This window comes from Xenopus laevis, chromosome 2L (assembly GCF_017654675.1).
Source record: "Xenopus laevis strain J_2021 chromosome 2L, Xenopus_laevis_v10.1, whole genome shotgun sequence".
Lineage (NCBI taxonomy): Eukaryota > Metazoa > Chordata > Amphibia > Anura > Pipidae > Xenopus > Xenopus laevis.
This window is the reverse complement of record NC_054373.1, coordinates 141325518-141339978: the sequence shown is the minus strand read 5'-3', so window position 1 is coordinate 141339978 and position 14461 is coordinate 141325518.

The following is a 14461-nucleotide window of genomic DNA, read 5'->3' as shown; positions in this document are numbered from 1 at the left end:
TTCAGCATATATTGGTAAAACTAAAAACCTCTGGATATATTGGGGGCCCTAAAATGAATTTTCTGTGTAGCCAAGTAAAATTTAGTTACAACGCTGGCCCATAGACTTAGGGCAGATCCGCTCCATGCCCCCATCTTAATTGATTTTAAAATGTATGCTCCTGCGTGTGCTTACATGCAGCAGAGGTCCGGCCAAATAAGCAAATGAGGTATCTTCAGGCTGCCCTTCACTCTGCTGGTTGGAGCACACACAGACCGAAGCAGCTCAGATAAATGTAGAGGCATGGAACAGATCTGTTTCTCTCAGCCTGCAAAAATATGCAGCTCAGAGCAGAGGAGCCTACAACTCCGTGTGCCTATAGTGTTACCCTCTAGCCACTGGTCCTCAGCACATAACAGAGGAACGAATCAGTTTGCATGGTTACTGTAAACACGTTAATTTCTTCTTCTCTTGTTAATTGGCTCCAACTTAAACTATCTGTGAGTGGGAATCGTTCCACATTTGTAGATCCGGATAACTTCTATCATCATTAATGTTGTCAGTGATCACCATTTAATAGATAGTCTGTCGTCTATTTTGCATGTTTTTAAGTATGATTAAAAAAAGGATTTTGTACGTTAGCTCTCGAACCTTCCCAGAGAGCTCAGGAACAGACCATAATAATGTAAATATTAATAATACAAGCTGTAAATGTTTTCATGCAAAAACAATTAATTGTTATGCTTGTTTCAGACTGTTCCTATTTGCTCATACAAACATAACATCAGTTTTAGATTGCGCTTGCCAGTAGGATAATAGTGCTCCAGTATGTTTCTAAATCTATTAATACCTGACTCCAATTTGTTTTTACATTTTTTTCTATGACTCAATTATAGGGAGCAAAGCTGCTTATTATTCTCCTATAAAGGTACAAAATAATGCATGCCAAGGGAGAGTAATAAAAGAATATTTATTGAGGAATTCAAAGATATTAAGCTTAGAGACAAAAACGTACCAACTTTATACAGTGATTAGACCTGTTACCAAATATTGCATCGTGAATGTTTTGAAGGCGTTTCTCGCTCATACAAAAGAATACCAGACAATCTAACCTGAAATTTAAAGTGGCAAGATGTACCCTATGGCAGTACATGAAATGTGCTAATATTTTGAGCCAGGCAAGAATACAAATTAAAAAAATGACGGTTGGTTAAAATGCACAATATGTGATATATTTGTTAAGATGTACCCTGTGACCAACATTAAGAGCCAATTAATGTTTTAATAAACTGGAGAGCTGCTGAATAAAAAAAAACTATACAATTCAAAAACCACGAATAATAAAAAATGAAAACCAACTGCAAATTGTCTCTGTATATCGCTCTCTACATCAGTGGTGTAATAAGACTGCGCCAAGTTCCAATGCAAAAAAATCTTCAGAGGGTCCCGGGGCACTCCGATCCCCATTCTCCTGCCAACTTCCTGTACCAACCCCGCCCATGTTTCCCAATCCCCGCCCACATCCAGCCACAAGTCTGCCCACTCCCACCTGATTTGCTTCCCCCTTCCTTGCCAGTAAGAGAGAGCGGCTGGGGAGGAAGCAGACCCCACAGTTGGAGCCACCCTGTTCCCCAGGCCCCCTGCAACTGCAGGGTCTGCTTCCTCTATAGTTACGCTACTGCTCTACATTATACTAAACGTTAACTCAAAGGTACACAACCCCTTTAATAATTTATTGTCTTAAAATCTGTTTATAAGGCAAACAATTATAAAAATGAGAAACTAATCCTGTTATTGGCTGTTAGGGATAAGTGAGGAGTGAGTATACTCCATTCAAAGCGGCACTAAGGATCCTTTTTTCTGACCCCCCCCCATGCCATTGAACATGGAAAGGATAACAATAAGCTTGACTGAATTCACTGATTTACTATTTTCGTTTACTGATTTTTGTTTAGAAATGTACATGCACATTTTGAAGTTTGTTAAATAGCAATGTATGCTGCATCAAAATGCAAATGGTACATGAATTAGGAAAGTTAAGCAAGTGTTAAAGAACTGTTTTTAATGCAGTATTTGGGGTGAGTATTTCTCATATGTAAAGGGTGCTAAGTAATAATTTATAGCTCTTTAACAATCACTTGCTTCTTTGCAATGAGCCCAACACTTGCCTTCTCTGGTAAATGTCATTATCTTGGGCTCCTAATTCATTGTTGTAAATAGCATTTAGCCAATTTACATTAGATTTAAAGTGCATCTGCTAAATATATTCAAACCAATTAAAGCAACAATAAAATTGAAGTTTAGAAAAGCATACTGAGCAATTTACATTCTTTTTGTAGTGCATGCTAAAAATGTGAGACCATAGAGAGTTATTGTTATACATACAATTGTAGTAGGGTAAAGCTTTAGGTCCTTTGGTCCCCTGGGCAGTACGTAGTCAGCTATATTGGGTCCTCAGTTATCGAAGGGAAACTGTTTCCTTTTCCTTTGTGAAAGTATTGTGCTGGCAGTTCAGTGACTGGCCAGTAGATAATATTATTTTATAAAAGGGGAAGATCCCATGTGCTCAGTCTCTTTGGGTCTGCACACTTGCTGGATAAAGTACGGTGGTGTTCCATAGGCTCTAAAACAAAGGAAGATTCCAGAACAGGTGAAGAAAGGGCAGGGCAGTTCTGTTATAGTCACTCTAGGAGTGAAAGACAAGATCAGGAGTTATTTAGAGAGCAGCCAAACGCTGACCAAAAGGGTTAGTACCCTACGGTGACAAGACCACCAGCTTAGGGACTCAAGTGGTTATTATCAGGGATAAGGAGATCCTTGGAGCAAGGGACCACAGTGAGATTCACCTTCACTCGGGATTGTGTATGAAAGGCAGGCAATACTACCTCTGGGGTGCTGTGAACACTCATCCTGAAAGTTGTGAGTATACACTAGATGATTATTTGCTGGAAGCACTCACTGATCATTTGTGTGACTACAAACAGCTCCCATCTAAAAGAGACTGCAAAGAGATCCATATAGCTGCATGTTATTTGAAGTTACAATGTTCTGCAAATAAACCTTTCAATTTTATCCTTACGTGTGACTGTGGATCAGAGAAGTTCCCAGGGAGGGGTGTTACAGCCCAGTCTGTCCTGGGTGGAGGCACGACAATTTATAGTTTATCTGTTCTCCCGTAGAGCGGAGACACAGGACTCCTGTAGCGCCAAAGAGAAGAAAATCAGGTTAGATTTCCTGCAGTAGCAGAGTAGGGATAACAAGAGGTTTCATTAAAAAAAGTGTTAAATAAAGTCACAATTCTTCCTTGAGATCCAAGCTTAAACTGAATTGTCAGAAGTGGAAATAAGTGAAATGACTCACTTTTCAGCTTGTTACAGACACTCGCAAAAAATCAGTAATTTGTCTCACAGCACTGAATGTTGAAAGTGACATTGTGTGAGTCAGGCAGTTAGGGTGCAGCAAAATCTCATTAGACATGACATACACATAGTCCTGCCAAATGGTAGCCAAAAAGAAACGCATAAAGTCCAATTTATTACTTGAACTTTACATCATGTGTTTTGTGACCTTCAAAACCACCTTTAAGTACTTTGGGGAGATTAGATGAATGTTAAATTCCATTACAGTTTATCTGCTAGAACAGCACCTAATCAGAAATGTAGCCCTCACTATACATACTGTATACTGTCACTGTGTGCCTGGACAGTTTGACCAGCAGGTGAATAGAATTATATGGTATGTGAGAAAGACTTCAATGTGGCGTCTGGCAGAGAAGGGATTTTGGTCGACTTCAAACCAGATAAATAAGTGACAATTGTATAAAAGGCTGCTACCCTTTAAAGAATTGAGCCTGCACATTTTGTGACCTGCACCCAACCCTAACCTGCCTTAAAAGGGTGGTCATTTAAGTAGGTTATAGAATGTCCAATTCCTGGCAACTTTGTAATTGACCTTTGTTATTTATATTTTATAGTTCTTGAGTTATTTGCTTTGCTCTTCTGACTGTTTCCAGCTTTCAAATTGGAGTCACTGACCCCATATAAAAAAATTGTTATTGCTACTTCTTTGATTGCTACTTCTGTTCAAATCAATGCATGATTGCTATGGTATTTTGGACTCTAGGAATCAGATTGCTAAAATTGCAAACTGGAGAGCTGCTGAATAAAAAGCGAAATAACTCAAAAACCACAAATAATAAAAAATTACAACCAATTGCCAATTGTGTCAGAATATCACTCTCTACATCATACTAAAAGTTTAGTCAAAGGTGAACAACCCCTTTAACCCTGCACCAGCTTGACTTGGCCTGCTATTCAGCACATTGTTATATACCTGCATCCAACTGGGTATATAAACAAGTGCCGTCCCTTTCAGTAGTGGGGTTGGAAAAGTATGCAGACTTTGGGTTGCAGCTTTACTGGTGGTGAATACAAACTTCCCATCTTTCTGAAACCCACCTGTGGGGAAGTGGTCAGACCAAACCCATCTGAGTCTAGCATCACTACTGTCCAACAGTAGATTTGTAGGCCACGCACTCCTGGGTATCAGCAAAGATCGCTCGTCTCCAAATTATTTAAAAGGTAAATTCTTTATTAAGACATACAATCAAATAACCATAGCGTCTGAGGTCTGACGCGTTTCGTGACAACACACTTCCTCAGAGACCTCATTTCCTGTCACATTACACCGAGTTTAAATCCCCCCCAGCACACCTGTACATTAATTAAGACACTGAAAAACGCTTTTTTTTAAATTCACTAAAACTCGCGTCAATTATAAATAAAATAAATGCTAAGTAGGAGAAATTCCATAAATTAGTTCTTTGATTGGTATAATATATAAACATAAACCATATAATCTAAATTTCATATCTTGGAAAGTTACAAAACTTCATTCGTGTGACATACAATTTACTTTAATCCATAATTCATCTGTAGAATATAATTTAATATAATAACTACTATTTGGAGACTAATATGTAAAAAAATGTAACTATTTCATCTTTTCTTATTCCAAAGCGATCATGCAACAAAGTATAAATATATAATGCCACTAGACATACACAGTGTTACCATAGCATCACTACTGCACATCGTAACTGCTGGTGCTGCTGCCTGTGTATGAGACTCCATGATCTCTTAGGGTGTGTGAGAGAGAAGCCTGTGTTTGGAGAAGGGCCTTTCCTTGTATTTCCTTGGAAGGAGACATATGCCATAGAGCCATATATTAGCTCTACTGGAGTCAGGACATGAACTCCTAGGTGTTCACTGTGAGCTAAAGAGTGTGAACCACTTTGTGCAGGTAGGTGGCCGTCTGGGATGGTTTCCTTTGCCTTTTTAGGCCACACTGGTATAGTGAGGGAAGGCAGCCAAAGTATAAGTATTTGTTTTTTTGTATTGTGACCAAAGTGACTTGTCAAAATGTTCTGACAAGACCCTATGAACAGACTCCATACTTACAAACTGTAAATTTGTGTTCCCCTATATGCTCAGAAATCCTACTACCAATATAAGGGGCATAGCTAACAGGGAGATAAAATGCAGGACTGCGGGGGACAAATCTCCCAAGAATACTTCTCCACCAGAAATAATTGAAATTGCTGGTGGTAAAACCTACATGTTGCCAAGATGTCCAAAGGTTCCTTGCAAGGCAACATAGTAACATAGTAAGTAAGGTTGAAAAAAGACACACGTCCATCAAGTTCAACCTTTTTTTTTTTTTTTTTTTATTAACTACCTATCTGCCAGTTGATCCAGAGGAAGGCAAAAACCCCATTTGAAGCCTCTCCAATTTGCCTCAGAGGGGGAAAAATTCCTTCCTGACTCCAAAATGGCAATCGGACTAGTCCCTGGATCAACTTAGACTATGAGCTATTTCCCATAACCCTGTATTCCCTTACTTGCTAAAAAGCTATCCAACCCCTTCTTAAAGCTATCTAATGTATCAGCCAACGTCGGGTGAATTCTGAAGAACAAAGGGACGTATAGGTTTTGCCACCAATGATTTCAATGATTGCTAGTGGAAAAGTATTTTTTGGGAGATTAGTTGCCCCCAGTCATGCATTTTTATTGTGGGCAACAAATCTACCCATCTGCCATCACCATAACAGTTGATGTTCTCTTAGTACATACAGTACATACACTCATAAAATCCATTAAGGATTGGGGGGAATCTATATTTCAGGTGACTTTCAAGAACTTTATGGTGAGATTCAAAAATTATTTTTATATATATATAATTTGCTAAAGTAATCCATACATTTATCAGAGGAGAAAATGTGATACTATCTGTGTTTCCATCCATTAGAGCATTACAGGCTTCTTTAAAATCTTGACCAATGGCAATGTAAATATGCTCCAAAATGACGGTTATCTTAAACTGCTTGGGAATCAAATACATTTTTTATCCTTGTGACTTTCAATGCTGAATTCTAACGTTTTTTATATGCCCACAACTTACTTCCAAATCCAAAAAAATGTCTCTGGAGCAGGTTTTGATAGATTTCGAAGCAGATTTAGACTCCTGCTGCTGACTAAGGATATTCCATACCTGTCAGATATTATAGCTATTGCAGTAAAATAAAGCATGAAGCTGCTAGACTTAAGGGAATATTTATCAAAGAGTGAAGTAAGAGATCACTACAGTCCACTTCAGTCCTCTTATTTCTATGGGATTTTGAAAGGCATGTATACCAAAGGAAGAACTTTCAGTTTCACCCATTTATAAATACTCTTTTAAAAACCCCATAGAAATGAATGGAGAGTGGCAATCTCTAACTTCACTCTTTGATAAATATGCCTATTTGTCTTATGTAGAAAATCATTATTAATAGCCAAAGGGGCAGATTTACTAAAGGGAGAATTGTCACCAGCGACCACTTTGCCAGGCACAAATTATCTACCACTACGCTAATTCCCTAATATGTGAAGTTGCACCCTGGGCCCCAAAATGCTGGCAACTTTTCGCTAGCGTTACTTCGACAGTGTGAGCATTTTATACCGAAGATGCTGTAGCGTTCATTTGCGCCTAGTGAAAAATTCACTGGTTATCTTGCGCTTAGGTCAGTTTGCACACACGGGCAATCTAAAGTTGTATGGAGTTCTTTATTATAGATGGTGCAAATGCTTGAAGTTACCACTTTTTCTTATAAATGTCCAGGGAACCTTGATAAAGACAATGTAAGTGACAGAAGATTGAGGAAGATGTAGCTTCTTTTTAGCACTTCGCCTGGTCTGAGATGGCGAAGTCCGCGATAATTTGCCAGAGCAAAAAGTCTCCCGGTGATAGAGTGCGAATGAATGGTATCGACCGTCCCGTTCGCTAGTGAATTGACACCTGCGCCTGAATTGGCAATGTCCCTGCGGGTGTAAACGCTGGTGAAAAGTTGCTAGCGTTAGCCACTTCGCTCTTTAGTAAATCTACCCCAAAGTGTTTACGTTCATATTATTTATCTAGATTTAAGTAAGACTTGATAATTTCCTGCACAATAAGGTAATTCAGAAATTGCAACCATCACCGTGACAGATTTTCTTTACTCTAACTGGATTGCAGCACGAGTCAGTGATTTGCCCCACTGAAACACAATATGGCTTGTTTGCAGTACGAAATAATGTTAAATGTCAGGAAACTCATAAACCATTTATATGTCAAAAGCTATAAGAGAAAAATAATTAAATATGTATGTAAGTAAATGCCAGTCATGTATTAAAAGGTTCATAGATTCACAGGAGGGAGGGTTCATTCTTTCACTTTACAGAGCGCTCTTAAGGTCCCACTTAGCCTATGCCGTGCAGTTTTGGTCTCCTGTGCTCAAATGGGATATTATTGATTTAAAGAGCATCCAAAGAAGCACAACTAAGCTTGTAATGGGCAAAGCTATCAACCCCCCTCCCTATTTTTCGGTGAGTTACCTGAATTTGGCCCTCTCTCCGGTATTCAGTAATCCTACTCAGTGGCATAACTAGATGTTACTGGGCCTTACAGCAAATTAATTTTAGGGCCCCCCCCCCAACATATTCAGAGGTTGTCCTTTTTTGCCAATATATGTTTAAATTGCTCATTAATTAGGACCTCATGGGGTCCCCTGTACCCCTGCCCCCCCCCCCCCAGGGTCTGCTTCCTCTGTAGTTACGCCCCTGATCCTACTGCATTCACCCGAATTTTAAGCATTCCCCTGATTTTTTTCTGTAAGTTCTCTTTAAAATTTTGCTGTGCATGCGCAATAAGTATCTAGATGTCTTTTGGAGAAAGTGCGCAACGGAGGGTAGAGAGCTGCAGCTTCAGGCGAGAGATTTGCACATGCACGTGATGCCACTTCCGGGGACTGGGTGGTGCCGTGACATCTCCGGGCAAGCATTGCTCAAAGTTTACAGCACTAAAAGGATATGGAAACTTTAGAAAGATTGGCCAAGTTGGGGTTCATTACACTGGAGAAGAGGCATTTAAGGGCAGATATAACTATGTATAAATATTTAAGGGGACCATATAATAAACCCTCTAATGCTATTTAGGTAGTAGGTCCTTCCAGAAATGCACTTACTCCGATTAGAAGAAAAGAGGTTCCATCTAAATATTTTTTACATTGAAAGCTGTGAATGTGTGGAATTCTCTCCAACTATTGTTCCTCATTCACCTTCTTTATTCTTCTATTTTATTAAGATTATATTATCCGTCAATGTATTTTCTTTACTCTCATGGCTGGGTGAGTAGCCCACTGGGAGTTCTGGTGGGTCAGGGCACTGCTGGATCCAACAGTTAAAACAGAGCCCACCTAACATACAGGGTTATGGAAGATAGCTCTTAGTACAAGTTGATCCAGGGACTAGTACCATTGCCATTTTGGGACCTGAAAAATAACTGTGGGGCCCAGTAATATCTAGTTACACCACTGCTTGGGTTGCCACCTTTCATCAGCTTATGGTCCAGACAGGGACATAGGAGAAATGATGTGTTGGGACAAACTGGTGAAGATAGCTGGTGGGGTTATGATTCTTGCAGTTGGACAAATTTATTGTCAGTCAGGGCAAAGTTCTGTTCAGTTTTCTTAACTGTACAGGAAATTAAGAACTTGACAGTCCATGTAAAAACCAGACAGGTGACAACCCTCCCTGTGAGAAATAGTTAAGCATGGATATTAAAGTAATGGAGGTTGTAGTTTGATTAAATCCATTCTATGGATTCTCAACGACGGGTGCATGTGCTTTGATACCCCTGCAAACACTCATTCAGTTGTTCCAACCCGTGAAATTCTTTTCCCCCAAAGCCATTTTTTTGCAAACAAATTGTCTGCTCTAATAATAATAATAATGATAATAACCAAAGGTTAGAGACAGGCTAAAGGAACTCCAGAATTGTTGCATATTATGTTATAGTTTAACTGCCACATTAATATTATTATAATATTGATTTGTACACGCAGACTCCATCAACAAATCACCATGATATATTTGTCTGGAATTGCCAAGATCAGAGGTGAAATACTGTGAAAGGTTATGTTTGGATGTAAACTAAAAATAGTTCCCTCAGCATAAAATAAACCAGTACAGACACAGATATGCTTGCAGTTCAACCACACGATTTCTTGATAAAAGACCCACTTGGCCTCTAGGAGGCAGTGTCACTCTTTCGACTGCTTAGAATATAGCAACAGCAAAAGATAAATCATGCATCTGAAAATATTTACTCTCATCAGTATTTTACCTTTCACAACATTATTAGTGGGTTTTCTTGTTAGAAACATGTCGTCCACCCCTCCGTCCTGAGTACTGCAGCTTGAAATCAATAATGTAACATGTTTAATATAATGTCTCTACACTATAAATGTTTGACTGTACAGTGTGAATCTGAGACCTTTCCAACAATACAGTCCATTTGTAGGCAAAATATTCAGAGGATTCCATTGGCCTGTCTTGTTGAGCAAGAACAAGACAGTAAGTAAAATAGGTAGTGTTTTGTACCCGTTCTGTAGAAGTCCACACTTTAATTATTTTTATGTGCTGGTGAAACTCCTGAAAGTGGATATGGAGGTCACAGAGTTTGTGGCTAGTTAGGTGGGCTCTGTTTTAACTGTTGGATCCAGCCCTGATCCACCAGAACTCCCAGTGGGCTACTCACCCAGCCATGAGAGCAAAGAAAATACATTGACAGATGTATAATATAAGTATTTAAGTATGCTGCAGCTTATATTACATTTTCATTTTCATGATAGTCCCCCTTAAAAGGGGATGTTCACCTTTGAGTTAACTTTTAGTATGATATAGAGAGTGATATTTCGAGACAATTTGCAATTGGTTTTTATTTTTTGTGGTTTTTGAGTTTTTTTATTTCAGTTTTTTTATTCAGCAGCTCTCCATTTTGCAATTTCAGCCATCTGGTTACTAGTGTCTAAATGAGAGACTGGACTATGAACAGGAGAGGGTCTGATTAGAAAGATGAGTAACAAAAAGTAACAATAACAATACATTTGTAGCCTTACCGAACATTTGTTTTTAGATGGAGTCAGTGACCCCCCATTTGAAAGCTAGAAAGAATCAGAAGCTAAATAATTCAAAAAATTTAGAAAATAAACAATGAAGACCAATTGAAAAGTTGCTTAGAATTAAACATTGTATAGCATACTAAAAGTTAATTTAATTGTGAACCACCCCTTTAAGACCTGTATTACTAAAAACTTTTAAAAAAAAAATAGAGACAATTTAAAAAGAGAACTTTGCTAGGATACATTCTATCTATCTGGCTGTTTATATTCTCCCAACGTCTGGCTCTGACTCCTGAAACAATGTAGCAAGAGTCCACTGATTAGACCTGGAGGAAGACTGACTTTTGTTACATTGTTTCAAGGGACATAACCAGAGACAATTCAGGGATATATTAACTGCTTTTAGTTGCAATTCCAGTTGCAGTTGCAAATAATTTTAAATATTTGTAATTGTATAGAAGAAAAATGCTTAGATTATCTCCAATTAATCTAGTTTCTTAGATTTTTCTGTAATTATGCAATAAAAAGCAGTTTGGGAACAACTACACAGACTGTTTCCTTCTTCTCATATAAAATGACGCAGCTGGAGTGTATGTGTTCATATAAGAACTTACTTATTGATAACGTGTAGAACATTGGAGCTAATGTCGGGGTTGCCTAGCTTCATGTAGTGTATGATTTAACTAGACAAACAGACTGAGTAGAGGCCACTGTAAATCTTCACTTATATGAAAGAGATATTACGCTGTAGGTAGGACTGTTGGTTTGCACTTAATGTCCCTTGTGGAAAACATACTTCAGCTCCAGCAAGAAGAGATGTGTTGAATTACCTAATGAAGTTCCTGAAGTGTATTTACCTTGTAATACTATTCCTCACAGTCTGAAGGAGAAGGCAAAATCATTAACTTGGAATGCTCAGGCCTCATTTAATACCTGCCATGGACCACCCATTTGCAAACTCCAGTGTTTAAAATATTAATGGGGATTACCAAAACCTGTGTTTTCTTTGCATGAAATTGTAAGCAATTTCCCAATATACACTGATTAAATGTTGTTTGTAAATATAATCACTGTACACAGCAGTTTCAATCGTGCTGTTTATATTCTCTGCACTCCTGACTGACTGCTAAACCAATGTAGCAAAAGTCGACTAATTAACAGTCCTGGAGGCGAACTGACTTCTGTCACGTTATTTCAAGAGTCAGAACCACAGAACAGAAAGATAAACAGATATGGCCTTCAACTGCAACTATATCTACAAATAATTTTTAAATCATGGTATATATTAGGTTAAAGGGGTTGTTCACCTTTAAATTAACTTCTAGAGAGTGATATTCTGCGACAATTTGCAAATGGATTTTTTTTGTGGTTTTTGAGTTATTTAGGGGGTTATTTATTAAACTCTGAATGCAAAAATCACGAAATTTTTTTTATTTTTTTTATAAAATCAGACTTTTAAAAAAATCTACATTTTTTCAGAAATTATTAAACCCCAAAGATGGAAAAGCCTGAATCTGAAAATACTGCATCTCAGACCTGTCGAGGTTGCATATAAGTCAATGGGAGAAGTCCCAATGATTTTTTGATGTGCGCTGGGTTTTGTGCAATACCCCAAAGTTTTTGGGGTTTCTGGTAAAAAGAAATCAAAGTTTTCGGGTGAAAAATCAGAAAAAATCTCGAAAATCGGAGGAAAAAGGGAAAATCTATTTTTTCCCGCAAAACAAATTTTCAGGAAAATATAATAATAAACTAGTGTAAAAAACCAGAGCGGATTTGATCGGAGTTTGTAGCAGAAGATATTGAGATAAATAACCCCCTAAGTGTTTTATTCAGCAGCTCTCCAGTTTGCAATTTTGCCAGTCTGATTGCTAGGGTCCAAAATAGCCTAGCAACCATATAATGATTGGAATAAGTGACTGGAATATGAATAGGAGAGGCCTGAATCGAAAGATGAGTACTAAAAAGTAGCAATAACAATACCTTTATAGCCTTACAGAGCATTTGATTTTTAGATGGGATCAGCGTCCCCCATTTGAAAGCTCATACGAAGAAGGCAAATAATTAAAAACCTATAAAAATAATGAAAATCCACTAAAATGTTGCTTAGAATTGGCTATTGTATAACATAATAAAAGTTCACTTAAAGGTGAACCACAGCTTTAATGGATGGTGAAAAGCAACTTAGAATGACATTATTTTTATTCTGCAAAATATTATTTGTTGGAAATCCCTTTAAAATAGGAAACTTGTAGGAAATGTGTTATTTAAGCAAGTTTCCAATTGGTCTTTTAAGGGATAATTTATTATTGCTCGATCCTTTGGAGCTCAAGCAATCATTTACTGAAATCACGCATGAGTTCTTGAACTTACAAGTGGTTTTTGCTCTGAGTACCTTGGCTTGGTGCGTAGCAGGGTTTTTCTCTGAGCAACAGTTTGTCAATTAAACTTTTTCCTTCAAAAGCCCTCTCTTAAAAAAAAAGAACCCTGTTCTGCAAAAAGCCGATGTAATGAGAGCAGAAATCAAGATAAGTTCAGGAACTCACTAGAAGGCTCAAGCTGTATTAAATCAGACCCTTATTCTTGAAGCTTTATTGCATGATTTACTTTTTTGTTATAGTACTCTCTAACCCAGAATTAAAAAAATATGTTTTTGCTATTGATTGGAACCAGTAAACATCACATCACTTCTGGCATGAATGGCCCCAATTTTGGTTCCAAACCTTTTTAAAAGGGCAATCCAAACTTCTTGTACACATAGGGGCAAATTAAAAAAAGGGCGAACGGACTAACGATGGCGAAAATACGTCATTTCGGTAATTTGTCGATTTACTAACGGTTGCTGGCATAACTTCGGTATCGAAGGAGATAAACTCTAGCGGTACTTTGTTCCCTAACTCTGGCGAATGGACGTAACTAGGCAAATTCACTAAGATGCTGATTTTACTGAAGGTTACAGTGTACCTCTTGCGCCCGACTTCTAAGTCACAAAAAAAACTCTGGTGTCTTTTCCTTTTCTCAGGGTGATAGGCTGCAAAAGAGCGTACATTTTTTTTTTTTTGGGGTAACCCACTTCCCCCCTACATTTCCTAACACACGGCACATAAACTATACACACAGGTGTACCTCTATCCCCAATAAAGAAGTTTTGCAGTCCAGTTGCTGTGGGATTTGTCCCACAACTCTACATATTTCTACAGATTGACCTAATTGGGATATCACGCACAGGATACCCCGTGGGAAAATCCCACGAGATTTGGTGAGCTCCGCTTGTACTCTTAATTGCATAAACTATACACTGGGCTCATGTGTAGGGCAATATAACAACTCTATTTTCTTTTATTACTGTTTTCCGGGCTTGTGTAGTGTAATGTATTTGCTGCAACATATACGTCCATTGTACTTTAACTTCCTGCTTTATCCAAATTAGGCAACACTAGCGCAACTTCGCCAGCATTCGGTGCCCTGGGCGCAATTTAGGATTTTAGTGAATTAGCATTGTCCTGGCCAATCTACGCCTGGCGAAGTGTTGCAATGTGAGCGAAGCCGTCGCTGGCGAATTTTCAGAGGTTAGTAAATTTGCCCCATAAGCTGATGCCGCTTTTTTGAAATCTTCGGAGGGGCCTGGCACACAGAGGACCCTACGTGGCCCCTGCCCACCCACTCCACTTCTCCCGCCCACTCCCTGCCTTCCTTCGGGACCTTCCCATTCTCCCATTCGTGTCTAGCTTGCTGCTTCCTCTCTCCCCACTGCAGTTAGGAAATTGGCAGGGGAGTGGGTAATTTTTTTACTGCAACAGAGGAAGCAGATATCACGGTCTGGGCACCCCTGTTCTCCAGGCCCCCCCAAGACCGTGGAGTCTGCTTCCTCTATAGTTACACTACTGACTACATGACATGCTGATGTATGGGAGTGTGTGCTGATACATAAATGTAAACAAGCACATGTCCATTCTGGTCTTTTCTTTTCCATATTACTTCATCCCATGGTTATTGAACTATTGTCCC